Genomic DNA, 13461 nt, shown 5'->3' on the forward strand with positions numbered 1-13461 from the left:
TTAAAGATGAAATTGGAACTGAAAAATAAATAATAGGTATGATAAATTGCAAGTAAAAACATGGTAATCTTGGAAAATTTATATAGAGGTGTAATAAAGGAAAAAGAAATGAAAGAATTAGAGGGGCTACATTACAAAATCTTAAGAGGAATGGCTGAACAGGTGGCAACCCCACCTTATTGGGTGATAATAGCGGAAACAGGAATATGGCCACTTGAAAACAGAACAGAGTATATTAAGGAGATAGCGTTTCATAACATCAGATGATAGACGATTGTTTAAGGAGATAGTGGAAGATCAAATAAGGGAATCATATGGGGATTGTTGGGAAAACGTCATAAAGAAATATGCAAAAATATATCAAAATTGAAGAAGAAAGAGAGAATGAAAATTAAGAACCCAAGAAAAAAATAAAAAGCAAAGTGGCAAATGAAATTAAAAGAAAAATAGAAGAAAAGGGAAAATAAAAGAAAAATAGAAGATTAGAAAGCAGAAATGAATAAACTGAGGTTTGTTAACATAAATTATTATTATTATTATTATTATTATTATTATTATTATTATTATTATTATTATTATTATTATTAGCTAGGCTAAAAACCTTGGTTGTGTGTGTGTGCGTCTCAGATTGCCTTACCATTGTGTAAGACACGGGCTTGGTTGGAAAAGGAAGATGCTATAAGCCCAAGAGCAGAAGAGATTAGCCTACATAGGAGAACTTTACACTAATGAAGCAGTAATACTTATGAAAACAAGGTTGAATATGATAAATTTGAAAGAAAATGATAGAAACAGGAATGAAAAGTATAGGCTTTGTTTGTTGTGTAGTGAGGCAGATGATACAACTGAACATATGTTTAGCTATGAGGAATTAAAAAAAATTTAGAAGCAATGACATAGAATTAAGCAAGTTAGAAACCCCAAGAATAGAAGTTGCCCGATATATTAGACAGACTGGAAGTTAGAAGTCAAAGTATGCAAGCTGTGCTGTCTCTGTAGGAAGTACTTACTTTATTTGATGACTGCTCTTCCGGTCCCATACAGCAGGGGAACCCCACTCTCTACAGGACCTCCACTGTCGTTTTACCTTGTATGTTCAGAGTATTTAACGTTTCATATCTTGTATTGTTCATTTTCTGTTAAATCGTCAATGTTGTATGACTGTTGAAATAAGAAAGTCTTCAGTTTCCTCTTGAAAGCCTTAATGTCTTCAATCATTCGAATGTTTCGTAGGAGCTTATTATATAGTCTCGGGGTTGCATATTTAAAGGCTTTGGAGCCTAAAGTAGACATATATCTAGGTTCCAACAGTTTGAAGCTATCTGTAACTATTCTCGTGTCGACACGATTTGTTGGCTGCGCAATATGTAGCAATTCTTTTGGGTATTTTGGACGCCCGGTTCTGATAACTTGGTGGGTTATTGTACATATTTTAAATTCAATTCTCGCTTTAATCGGCAGCCAGTGTAAATCAATTAGTATAGGGGTGATCCTTTCTCTAGGTGGGACACCTTTTATAATTCTTCCTCCTCTGTTTATTATGTTTTGTAATTTCTTAAGTTGCACTTTTGGCAAATTGTAATAAATAGAGTTGCAGTAGTCAATCCTGGTAATAACACAGTTTATCACAACTAATGATAATGAATTTTCTGCAGATGACAGTGCTTTGCACCTACTACGCTTCTTCTAGTAGTGTGCCCACAATCACAGTGTTGTTGTGGAGAGAGCAACAAGGAACCCTGGAAGTTACCTGAAAGTTGGAACCTGGAGAGAACAACAAATAGCCATATCTGGGTAACTAGTCATCAGGATTATTCAGGAAGGTAATTTTGTAATTTATGACCTACAAAATGATGAGTTATTAGTGGGTCATATAAATTTACGTTTGTTATGGTATTACTATTTGTTTTCAAGCAATTGCTGTTTGGACCACTCTGAATTTGTTTATCCGTCTTTATGTTTGTTCTATGCTGCAGGCTGCTTTAGCCTAAAAAGTTGCTGTTTAACAAAATTCATATAATTAATTTCAGTGCAAATATTAACATGTTTAATGTTTCATACCAACTGTTAGCTTAACTCTTGCTATGTTTAAAACTAAATTCTTTACTTCAATGGTAAGCTTGCGTAGCTATTTTGTACGTTCAAAGATTTACATCCTCTAATCGAGTTTTAAATCTTATTACAACTGTGACCTTTAAAGACTTGAGGTGTATGTAGTTGGTTAGATCATGCGTAAAATTTCCTATCGACAAATATATATTTTTATGTGGGAAATGTTATGAAGCAAGTAATTAAGCATAATTTTAACTGCCTATGGCAAAGAGTTGGGCCAGTAAAGTCATTAGTTTTATTGGTTGGTGATGGTGACTTTAAATTTTGATATAAATTCTGTTGCGAAAGTACACAAAAAATGCTTTATAATTTTCTGGAGAGTTTGTAGGAAGTTGAGTTACAGTACAAAAAATAAATAAAAATGTCCTTCCATACCCCAACTTAACCTAATGTAACTAACCCTAACCTTTTAGTAACTTTCCCTAACCTAACCTAATCATTAAAGAAATTTTATTATGATCCAAACCTGCGACAAATTACCCCAATTACATACAAGCAGATGATGAACATAAAGTTGTTCCGTAACCGAAATACAAACCACGCTATTTACATAGGGTATTACTTTCGGCGTAGCTGAAATGGCGAGCCATTAGATTTTTAACGAGGGTTAACTACCCCTGCGCTAGTTAGCAGGGGTAGGGGAGGGGTAGCTAGCTACCCCTCCCCCCTCACACACTGGTGAACTGACTCACTCCGCTTTTGGCTCGGACGATGAACGGATGTCTCTGTTCCCGTCCTCGCATGGCAGCCATTTATTGTTTTGTCTTTACTTAATTACTTACTTTTCTTTACTCATATACTGTATATATGTAAACATATTTTTATGTTTATGTATATATTTGAGTATAGGAATCAGTAAGTTTCCTTTTCAGTGTTCGTGCTGTGTGTGTGTGTGTGTACGATATCACCGTGTGGCCGCCGGCAGTCAGGCCACTACGATGTAATTTCATGGACCGCGATCTCTTCCTTGGTCCTTCGGTCGCCTCCTTCCACGGGCGCCGTGGGGAGTCGTCATCGCTGGACTTATTATTCTGTTCTCCGCTACTCCTCTTTACCTACGGGGAAGGTGGGGTTCAGCGTAGGAACGCGAGAGTGTAGTTGACTACGGTCTCTCTCTCTCTCTCTCTGGAGATCGTTCACCTTTTACTACCTTTTCTACATACTACTATAGTTCCTCCGTGTGGGTGGAGTTGCTACGCAGTACTTTTTATCTCAATTATTTTTTTTATCATTAAAGCTAATTGTATTTGTTAACTTTTCAGCTTTTTTAGAACGTTTCCCTTCGGGGTGTTTCGTTCTTACTTTTAGTGAACATTCTTTAATGAATTGCATATTTATAACTGTTGTAATTCAGTTTTTGGTTACAGTTCTCGCCCTTCCCCCTTCCCGTGAGTGTAAGTGGGGTTGGGGCTCTTGCCTGTTATGTAATTCTTGTGTTCTTTTCCCTCGGGTTTCCTCTTCGTAGTCTTCCCGGGGGAATGAATGTTAACTAATTACTTTTTATTTTCACAGATAACGATCTGTTTTCCGTTTGCCTAATGTGACAACGAAGCAGAGCTGTCTTGTTGGGACTCGGGGAGTCGGCTGTTGCTGCCTCCTCTATAGGACTTTGTCAGGGGCGTGTCTCCTCCTCCTGGAAGTTCTCCCGAGGCACCGAGAGCTCTTCAGTTCATCTTAGAACACTCAGGAGGTTCGCCTCCTTGGGTGGGTAACTTCCCTTCTGAGGGAGGTTACCTGCCCAGGTTTGAGTTTCTTTCCCTTTCGGGGGAAACTTCTCTTACCTTTAATAATTATGATATGTTCCTGGTCCTCTGGCGGTTTTGCTCTTGGTGCTGAGCGACCGCTTTTGTAACCTTGCTCAAGAGACTGAGCGGTTACTTCTCCGACCATAGTTTTTGTGCGACTATGCTCTTGGTGCTGAGCGGTCTCACCTGCAGCTATGCTCAAGGGGCTGAGCAGCTGCAGGAGTGCCTCTTCGGAGGTTGGCTCCTAGGTCACTGGCTGACCCTTCGGCCCTTGGGCTCCATCTTCAGTCGCTTCTACGAAGTTTTCCTCTCTTGTTCGCGAGAGAGGACGCTCATAGATACTCCTCTTCGGAGGACTCCTTCTGCTGTTGTTGCTGAAGGCTCAGTCCCCTTCGGGGGGCAGCTGAGCCCTACGGTCTCTCCTGCGAGTGTTTCTTCCCCGGGGGGGGGAGAAAGTTCACCACAGACTCCTCTTCGGAGGTATCCTTCTGCTGTTGTTGCTGAGGGCTCAGTCCCCTTCGGGGGCAGCTGATGCCACGGTCTCTCCTGCAAGTGCTTCTCCCCCTTGGGGTAGTTCACTCCAGAGACTCCTCTTCGGAGGTTTGATGATGGTGCTCCTGCCTGTGATCGTCTTCATCTTCACCCTCCCCGCAGAGGATCCTCCTGCCAGACCTTCTCCTGGACGCAGATGCGCTGTGGGCGCCAACGTACCTCGTTTCCTACAAGCACCGGTCCCTTCGGGGCTAAGGGCTTACTCCACATTGTGGGTAAGTTCTTTAAATGCCAGGTTTTACCTGCGCGCTCTTGCGCTCTCCTGCTGTGTTCCAGACTTCACTCCTGCGATCTCCTGTAGCTGAGTCTCGCCGTAGATCTCCTGATCGCCAGCGCTCCCCTGCGCCTCGGAGAATTTCTGTGCTCCAGCTCTCTTCAGCTCGCCAGCGCACTTCTGGACGCCCTTTCCTGCTACGCGCCAACGGTCTCCTGTACGTCCATGATCACCTGCGCGCCAGCACACATCTGCGCTCCCTTTTCTAATGTGCGCAATGCGCGCCAACGTTCGCCCTCGCGCCCACGATCTTTGGATCTAGGCACAGGCAAGGAGATTGTTCCTTCTTTTTACACCCTCATTCGCCTTCTCGCCAGCGCACATCTGCGCGCCCTTTTCCTGATGTGCGCAAGGCGCACCAGCGTACTCCACCAGTTTCCAGAGGTGGTTGGAGGCGAAAGAGATGTTTCTTTCACCTCCTCGCCGACAATCTATTGTGCTCTAGATTTGATCGAGTCTCTGAGGGCCCGCGCGCCCACAAGAAGTCTTCTGTACTCGCCCACGAGCGTTCGCTATTATGCTCAACCTCACCATCTGGTTCTGCCCTTCGCTGATATCTTCTGGCCGCGCAACCGCGCTCCATCGATCTCCTAGCAATCGCGCGTGATTCTTCGCCTGCCCGCTAGCGTTTTCAACGCGCCCACGCTTCAGATCGCCGTACGCGGCCACGCGTTGGCTCTCCTGTATGCGATCGGTCGCTACGCACCATCACTCGCCGACGCGCCGTCTCCCGCAATGAACCATCGCTCGCCAATCGCGCCAACGGGCCATCGCTCACTTACGCGTTTTTCGGTCTTCCGGCCGAGCCTACGCATCCTCACGCGCATGCGCACACATGTTTGCCCGCGCACGAACCAACAATGGTACCATCGCACGAGCGCAGAGGTCGATTTCGACCGCGATTCCCGTCGGGTTTTCGCAACTCGGGCAACCTGGCGAGTGTTTCTGGAGCGCATACTTTCAGATTATCATAGTCACGATCTTCATCTCTTAAGCGCAGAGCATGACATGTACAAAAGCACGAAGAATCTACAGAAGAGTTTGGGTAACATTCTTCTCCCTCTTCAGGCAGGCTCCATCATCCCTCTCCTCAGGATCGCCTGATTCCCTTCCCTCCAACGGTGGCTCCTGACACTGCCTCTGTCAGTCGTCAACAGCGGGAATACTTCGAGATCATGGGGTAGCCTGATTTAGCTCTTCCTCTCCACCATTCCGTGCAACGGACCTTCCGAGGTTTTTCCCTCGAGAAACTCTCAGCCGGGCAGGTGACAATTTCATCTTTGGGAATCTTGAACCAGGAGGAAGCCGCAAAGGGTGCCAGGTAGGCCACCTTGTGGCTGATCGTCGAGCTTGAGTCTCTGGCCATCCGGTCGCGACCCGAGGTTTTATACAAGGAAGTTCCGGGAAGGTTATGGAACTTTCCTCCTCTCGAACACGTGCACCTTTCATTGCCCGACACCAAGTGTCGAACATGGGGACAAACTCAATGTTGAAGCATTGAGATGCAGTGACCGAGAGGTTTTCTCTCGTAGGTCCCTACCGTGGATATCGGCAACCCAGACTCTCTTCCATCCTTGGAAGGGGCTTGTTTCAGCCCAAGGACAAGGAACGAGCAACTGATAGGTGGAGAGAATCATATCACGATTCGCTCCTCCAAGGCGCTTACTGTATATCCAGTCCCTACAAGCCTCTAGCGCCTCAACTTCAACAGCCTCGTTCAGCTTAGGACATCAGAACCGGCACGGGCAGCTAGACAAGGTGTCTATGCAGCTTCCCACCTCCTGTCGGGGACGAAGGGCGAGGAGCCCTCCTGGGAAGGCAATAATCCTTGAGGGGGCAGCCTAGGCCGCAAACGCTAGGATTGGCAGCCCCTACCTGCATCCCCCGGTGGGGGGGGATGCCTGGATTTGCGTCTTCAAGTGGCAGCAACTCGGGGCCGATTCCTGAACGATCTCCATGATCAGCCAGGGATTTCGTGTCCCGTTTCGTAGCATCTCTACCTCCCCTGTCAGCGAATCCGGTGTCGCTGAGCCCCTATGCCATGGGATCGGCAAAGGGGCTAGGCCCTCGGGCAGATGGTGAGACCATGCTCTAGAAGGATGCTCTCTAAGGTTGTCAGCGGCTCCCCCCAAGGTTCTTCAAACGACTCTTTCTTGTAAGAAGCGCCTGAAGGCTGGAGACCCACCATCGTCCTCTTAGCCCTGAACAAGTTTGTCGTACAAACTTTGGTCAGTATGATACATCAGTTTCGATCAGACTTGTAGGGAAACCACGAGACTTCACGTGCATACTGGATCCGAGAGACAGGTACTTCCAGATCCCAATCCATCCGTCTTTACAGGAAGTACTGGGAATTCAGCCTAGGCAACAGATATACCAGTTCAAGGTGCGGTGCTTCGATCTTTCCACAGCGCCGCAGGCCTTCACCAGGAAGTTCATCCCGATCCCTCATGTCCACACAGGAGCGGCATCCGCCTCCTTCGCTTTCTGGATGACTGGCTACCCGGGCAGTTTCGGTATCGGCCCTTCTTCGACGCTGAGACAAGCCTCTGGGACTTTGCCAAGATCTAAGGATCATGGTAAATCTCGAGAAGTTTTCTCTGTTTCCATCGCAACAACTGGTATATCTAGGCTTAATTTAGTCTCCAATCTCCGTTAAGCCTTCCCTTCAGATGACAAGATAGCAAGGCGGAGGAGAGTAGGAGAACCTTTCCTCAGGCGAGGAGAGTCTCCAGCCCCTTTTCTGGTTACGCCTCTTAGGTCACCTTCCTCCCTGACCCCTCTAGTCCCAAACACTCAGCTCAGGATGAGTCTCCTGCTTTGGCGACTCAAGTCCCGGTGGAATCAAGTCTACAATTCCCCAGACATTCTGGTCCAATGGGACCTGCCGAACGAGGGATCCTGCGGTGGTGGTTGACCTACGAAGCCTTTGCTAGAGAGTGGATCTCCTCGTCCCTCCTACACATTTGATACTGTCCTCGGACGCGTCAAAGAAGGGGGGGGGGACACGTTCTGAACCAAAGGATCTCAAGCCTATGGCCAGAACTAGAAGGGTACCTCCACATCAATTGGCTAGGGATGAAGGCCATATTCTGGCCGTCAACAGTTCCAACAGGCCCCGGCGAGTCACTCCGTGAGCGACAACACCATGGTAGTTGCTTTTCATCAAGCAGGGAGGTACTTTTTTCATAACAGTCTTCCCATCCTACAGTAGAGATACTGAGATGAGCCGAAGTCCAGTCAATACCACTATCGGCTCGCTTCATTCCGGACAAGGAATGTGCTCTCCGACAGTCGGAACAGAGCATCGCAGATAGAGAGTACCGAGTGGTCTTTGGAACCCCCAGTAGCCAGCAAGTTCGGACCTTGTGGTCCTGTTCGCGACGACCTTGAATTTCACGCTGTCGCTGTACTTCTCCCCAGCCCCGGACCCCAAGGCACCCTGCCTAGATGTCTTCCCACGTCGGTGGGACAACATCGACGTCTACGCCTTGCCACCGTTGGGTCTGTGGGGAAGGGGGGCTCAACAAGACCAAACTATCGGTCAACCTGTTGATGACTCTGATAGCTCCGCTACGGCATCATGCAGAGTGGTTTCCGAACCTTTTGCATCCCTTAATGGAACTCCCGAGAGAGCTTTCCCCACGACAAGAGCTATAGCAACCAGACCACTACATCTACCACAAGCAGTAGCTCTGCTTCGGCTCCATGCCTGGAGTCCATCCAGCATATCCTCACTGAGTGAGGCGTTCCGCGACAGGTCGCGGAGCGGATGTCTTGACACCTGCGAAGTCATCCGCAGGGGTCCACCAAGCGAGGTGTAGAGTCTTCTGTGGTTGGTGTCGTGGGAGAGGTATCTCTCCCCTCGATGCCACTATTCCAGCGTTAGCGGAGTTATTGTCCATCTGCGGGAGGAATTGCGCCTTTTGCTCTCGGCAGTAAAGCCTATCGCTCAGCCTCAATCCTGGCCTTCAGGCTCTAAGGTTAGACAATTCCTCCTCGCTGGATCTTTCTTCGCTCATACGAAGCTACGAACTTACCTGCACCCAGTCGGAAGTGAGACCTCCTCCATGGTACATGGCTCGGGTTCTTAGGGATCTTAAGGCTTCTCCTTGTGAACCATTACACTAGTCATCTAACAGTCACCTGACTTAGAAGACGGTGCTCTGGCTCGCTCTAGCTTCGGCCAAGCGTATCAGTGTACTGTACTTCATGGTCTCTCGTACGACTTCGCCCATTCAAGAAGATAGGGAGAGGTAACGTTCGGGTTCGTCCCTGAGTCGATTTCTAGACTCAAGATCTTGGAGTCCCAAACCTTCGGTTCGACTCCTTCAGGATTTCGAGTCTCCGTTCTGTAACAGATGACCCAGGCCTTCTCTTACTATGCCCAGTAAGGAGTCGGAGGTGTTATCTTTAAGAACAGTTGCGGTTCGCCCTCACGTGCAGCCCTGTTTGGGAGCACAGGAAGGACAAAGAGGAGGGTCACCAAGAATACCTTTGCAGCCTGGATTCTAGGACCATCCATCTCGCCCTAAATCCAGACCCTCCTCCGTCATGTAGCCTTAGAGCACACGATATCAGAGGCATCGCAACGTCTCTAAGAAGACTACTCTGTGCCGCAGGTGCTACAAACTGGAGTCTGGAAGCGTCGGACGACCTTCACAGCCCACTACCTGCAGGACGTGACCCACAGGAGCCTCGATACGTTTTTCCATCGGCCTGTGGTGGCTACACAACAGCTGGTCTAACCTCAGGCTCCTTAATGGACATGTAGCAGAAGGTTGGGGGCATTGTTACCCGGTGTCAGACTGCATGATTGAAAGAGGTATGTCTGGCCCTTAGTTCTTTCTTCATCCTCCCCTCTCTTTGGGGAAAGCAGCATCCTAGGTTCTCTGCATAGCTGACCTCAAACCTCTGCAGGTAAACCATGCTTCCTTGTGTTCCTAGTATTAAAATGATACTGTCGCATCCCCCATACCCTGACGAGGTGGTATTGGGAAAGTCCTAGTCCAGAATTCCATCTATAGGTCTTCAGGTCGACTGCCTAGGACAAATCACGCTTCTTCCCTCCACACACAAGCTTATGTAGGCCGCACACTCATTGCGGAGCAAGGAACTTGCGAGGTGCAGGGACACTTTTTCTCGAAGTGCTGCTCACTCGGATTCTGAGTCCCCAGGTAAAGCCAAAGCCAGTATGGCTGGGGACTTTCCACCCTTCCTATGGGGTAAGTCACCCTATGTAAATAGCGTGGTTTGTATTTCGGTTACGGAACAAATGAAAAATTCAGAGATAATTTGTATTTTTCCTAACCATACAAACCTTAGCTATTTACACATATTTGCCCGCCAGCCCTGTCCCCCAAGTCAAGTCCTACCTCTAAGCGAAGTGAGTCAGTTCACCAGTGTGTGAGGGGGGAGGGGTAGCTAGCTACCCCTCCCCTACCCCTGCTAACTAGCGCAGGGGTAGTTAACCCTCGTTAAAAATCTAATGGCTCATCATTTCAGCTACGCTGAAAGTAATACCCTATGTAAATAGCTAAGGTGTGTATGGTTAGGAAAAATACAAATCATCTCCGAATTTGTCATATTTCTAATTTTATTCCCACAATTAGTTGCTTCGAAAAGTCTGGCACTTACAATAAAGTGTTAGTGGCATCAAAAGTAGAGACACTGGTTTTTGTCATATGAACAAAGAAGGAAAGTTCGTATTGGCAGTAAACTATTGAACATTTAAATCTTTCCCCCATAGGAGCCTTATTAAAATTTTACTACAACTAAGCTGAAAAATATGAAGCACATAGCCTTATACCAGAAATAAGAAATTATATAATTCATACAAATATTTTTTTTCAATATTTAACTTAGCCGGTGATTATAATAGCTGCAACTCTGTTGCTCGACAGAAAACTAAGGAAAAAATTCGCCAGCGATTGCTACACAGGTAGGGGGTGTACTTCAACAGCGCCATCTGTCGTCCAGATACCCAGTACTCATTGTAAACAAAGAACTCAATTTTCTCTCTGTCGTGCTACCGGCAAGACCTACTAATTCGCTGTTGCTAACTGGATTTGTTTTCACAACTATTTGGTGAAGTACACTATTCTAGTTTTGAGCTTTCGCTGTGCAGGCTTTCTCTTCAAAAATCCTTGCATTCTTTTTTTGATTACGGATTATTTGTTGATGACTTTGGATAGTTTTTGAATTCCCCTTTGACCAATTCAAAATGGCTGACCCTTCACAAGTCCCAAAATTTAGGAAGTGTAATGCTAGTGACTGTTCAAGGCGTCTTCCGAAGGCCTCTATCGACCCTCACACTGTTTGTTCCAATTGTCGGGATAAAACCTGTCAATTGGAAGATCGATGTGAGGAGTGCGTTGGGCTTTCGGAATTCGATTTTATCGAATTCCAAAAGTATACACGTAGGCTAGAGAGAGATAGAGTTAGGAGAAGTTCCTCTCGTTCTATTGACATTTCCTCTCCTCATGCCCCACAACCTATTCCTTCCCCTGTAGTGGGTGCTCCTAATCCCCCTTCTGGCACTCAGGAACCTTCGATGGCTGATATGATGCGTGCCATCCAAGCTCTGGGTGAGAGAGTTGAGTCCCTGGCTAGTGACCGTAACCAGCTCATGCCGGATGTCAAGGAGCTGAAGTGTAAAAGTGCAGTGGGAAGTGTTAAAGTGAGTGATAGTGTTGTGGATAGTGTTGCGCTTGAGGGTTCGTCTGTTCGTGCCTGTCGTCCTCCTAGTCCGGGACCTCTTGCAAGCTCCCAAGTCCAGGGGAGAAGCAATGTCGTACGACCAATGGGTTCGAGAGGCTTTAATCAGCGAACAGACGTTCCCTCCGTGGTATCGGGCGCATCTTCCCAAGATCGCCCCTGCCGCACAAAGACGAGAGAGCCCATTTATTCCTCGTCTTCGGAAGGTGTTTCTCGCAAGAAACAATGGACCAAGGTCTCACGACCATTAAAGCGCAAGTCGGTCCCTTCCGCGCAAGTCCAACGGCCCAGCTGTAGCCACTGGGTCAGTTCGGACTCGCTGCAGTCTTCCGATGACTGCTCACCTCCTAAGAGAGGCAAAGCGGTACCGCCTCAGACAGTTACACCGTCTGTCGCCGCACCTGCTCCTGCAGACCCTAAGTGGTCTTTGCTGCAAGACATGCAGTCCCAATTAACGTCTCTGATGCAGGACTTGCGTGCGGAGAAGGTTGCTGCTGCACCAGCTAGTACAGCCTCTTGCCTACAACCACCCACTAGCTCGGTTGTGCGTCCTGTGGACGCTGAGGCGACCTTCTTGCGCACTCCAGTTGAGAGAGTTCCGCCACCCATGCGTTCCAGTGTGCCCTGCCAGCCGCATGTTGACGTTCAGCGACGCACGGAGCCTTCCGTTGACGTTCGTGAGGTACAACAACCGTCAGAGTTGTTTTGTTTTGACGCGGTGCGTCAACCTCCGCAACCCAGTGTGGTTGCCACTGCTCACCCACATCAGGCTAGACAGTCTGGAGTAGACGCTGTGCGTCCCCGCGCTGCTATGGTTGTTGCCAGCTCACAGACAGGGCAACAGTTCCATGACGTTGCGTCCGGCTCAGTCACGCATGCACCCGTGCGACCGGACTCAGCTAACCAGCCGTTACCTACTCCATTGCCGCTTCCTCCTCAATACTCGGATGAGGGACTTTCTGATGATGATGGTGCTGCACACGTAGATGAACCACATTCAGATCTTGACGAGCCTAAGTCTACGCAACCCTCTTTGGACTTTAGGAAGGTTTTAGCACTGTTCAAAGAGATGTTTCCGGACCAGTTTGTGTCTGTGGCTCCGCGCTCTCCTCCGTCAGAGTTTGTTTTAGGTATGCCGTCATCCACGCCTGCCTTTACTAGACTCGTCCTCGCACGCTCGTCCAAGAGAGCTTTTCGAGTGATAGGAGAATGGATGCAGTCCAAAAAGAGTCTAGGGAAGACAGCCTTTACGTTTCCCCCTGCTAGACTCTCTTCTAGATCGAGCGTCTGGTATGCCACGGGAGAAGTTCTCGGCTTGGGAGTTCCTGCCTCTGCCCAGGGCGACTTCTCAAGTCTTGTAGACTCCCCGCCGGCTAGCCATGAGACGCTCAAAGATATGTTGGTCATCTTCGGACCTGGACCACCTTTTGAAAGGTATATTTAGAGCCTTCGAGGTCTTCAACTTTTTAGACTGGTGTCTGGGAGCTCTAAGCAGAAAAATCTCTCCGACAGAGAATGAGACTTCCTTGCTCATCATGTCCTGCATGGACAAGGCCGTACGTGACGGATCTAATGAGCTTGCTGCATCTTTCGTGTCCGGAGTCCTCAAGAAGCGTGAGAACCTTTGCTCTTTCCTGTCAGCTGGAGTTACACCTTGCCAAAGATCCGAACTTCTGTTTGCTCCTCTTTCCAAGTGCCTCTTTCCAGAGGACCTGATTAAGGAGATTGCTGCTTCTTTGATACAGAAGGATACTCACGATCTGGTTGCGACCTCTGCTCGCAAAGCCACCCCTTTGCCTACCTTGTCAGCTAGACCAAGGATGGACACTCCAGCGTCCCGATTTATTCCGCCCTTTCGTGGCAGAGCCTCCAGCAGAGGAGGTGCTCGTGCCGAAGGGAGACGTGGAAAGAAGAAAGGAACCAAGTCCTTTAAGGGCAGATTCTGACTGCCAGCTTCTTCAGACAGCAGTGGGAGCCAGACTCAAGAACTTCTGGCAGACCTGGGAGAAGAGAGGCGCAGATGCACAATCTGTGAAGTTGCTCAGAGAGGGGTACAAGATC

At 48.0% G+C, this 13461-nt stretch overlaps 1 protein-coding gene across 2 annotated transcripts in view; it reads left to right on the top strand.

The window, feature by feature from the left end:
• The first annotated feature begins 1707 nt into the window (after nucleotides 1-1707).
• Nucleotides 1708-13461, top strand: part of LOC137619489 (zinc finger protein OZF-like) — a 76018-nt gene continuing 64264 nt past the window's right edge. The window contains exon 1 of one of the 2 annotated variants that reach the window (XM_068349557.1): nucleotides 1708-1823. The gene's annotated coding sequence lies outside the window, so the exon portion shown is untranslated. The remainder of the gene's footprint in view (nucleotides 1824-13461) is intronic. The other variant, XM_068349558.1, reaches the window with a different exon arrangement.

This window comes from Palaemon carinicauda, chromosome 26 (genome assembly GCF_036898095.1).
Source record: "Palaemon carinicauda isolate YSFRI2023 chromosome 26, ASM3689809v2, whole genome shotgun sequence".
NCBI classification, from domain to species: Eukaryota; Metazoa; Arthropoda; class Malacostraca; order Decapoda; family Palaemonidae; genus Palaemon; species Palaemon carinicauda.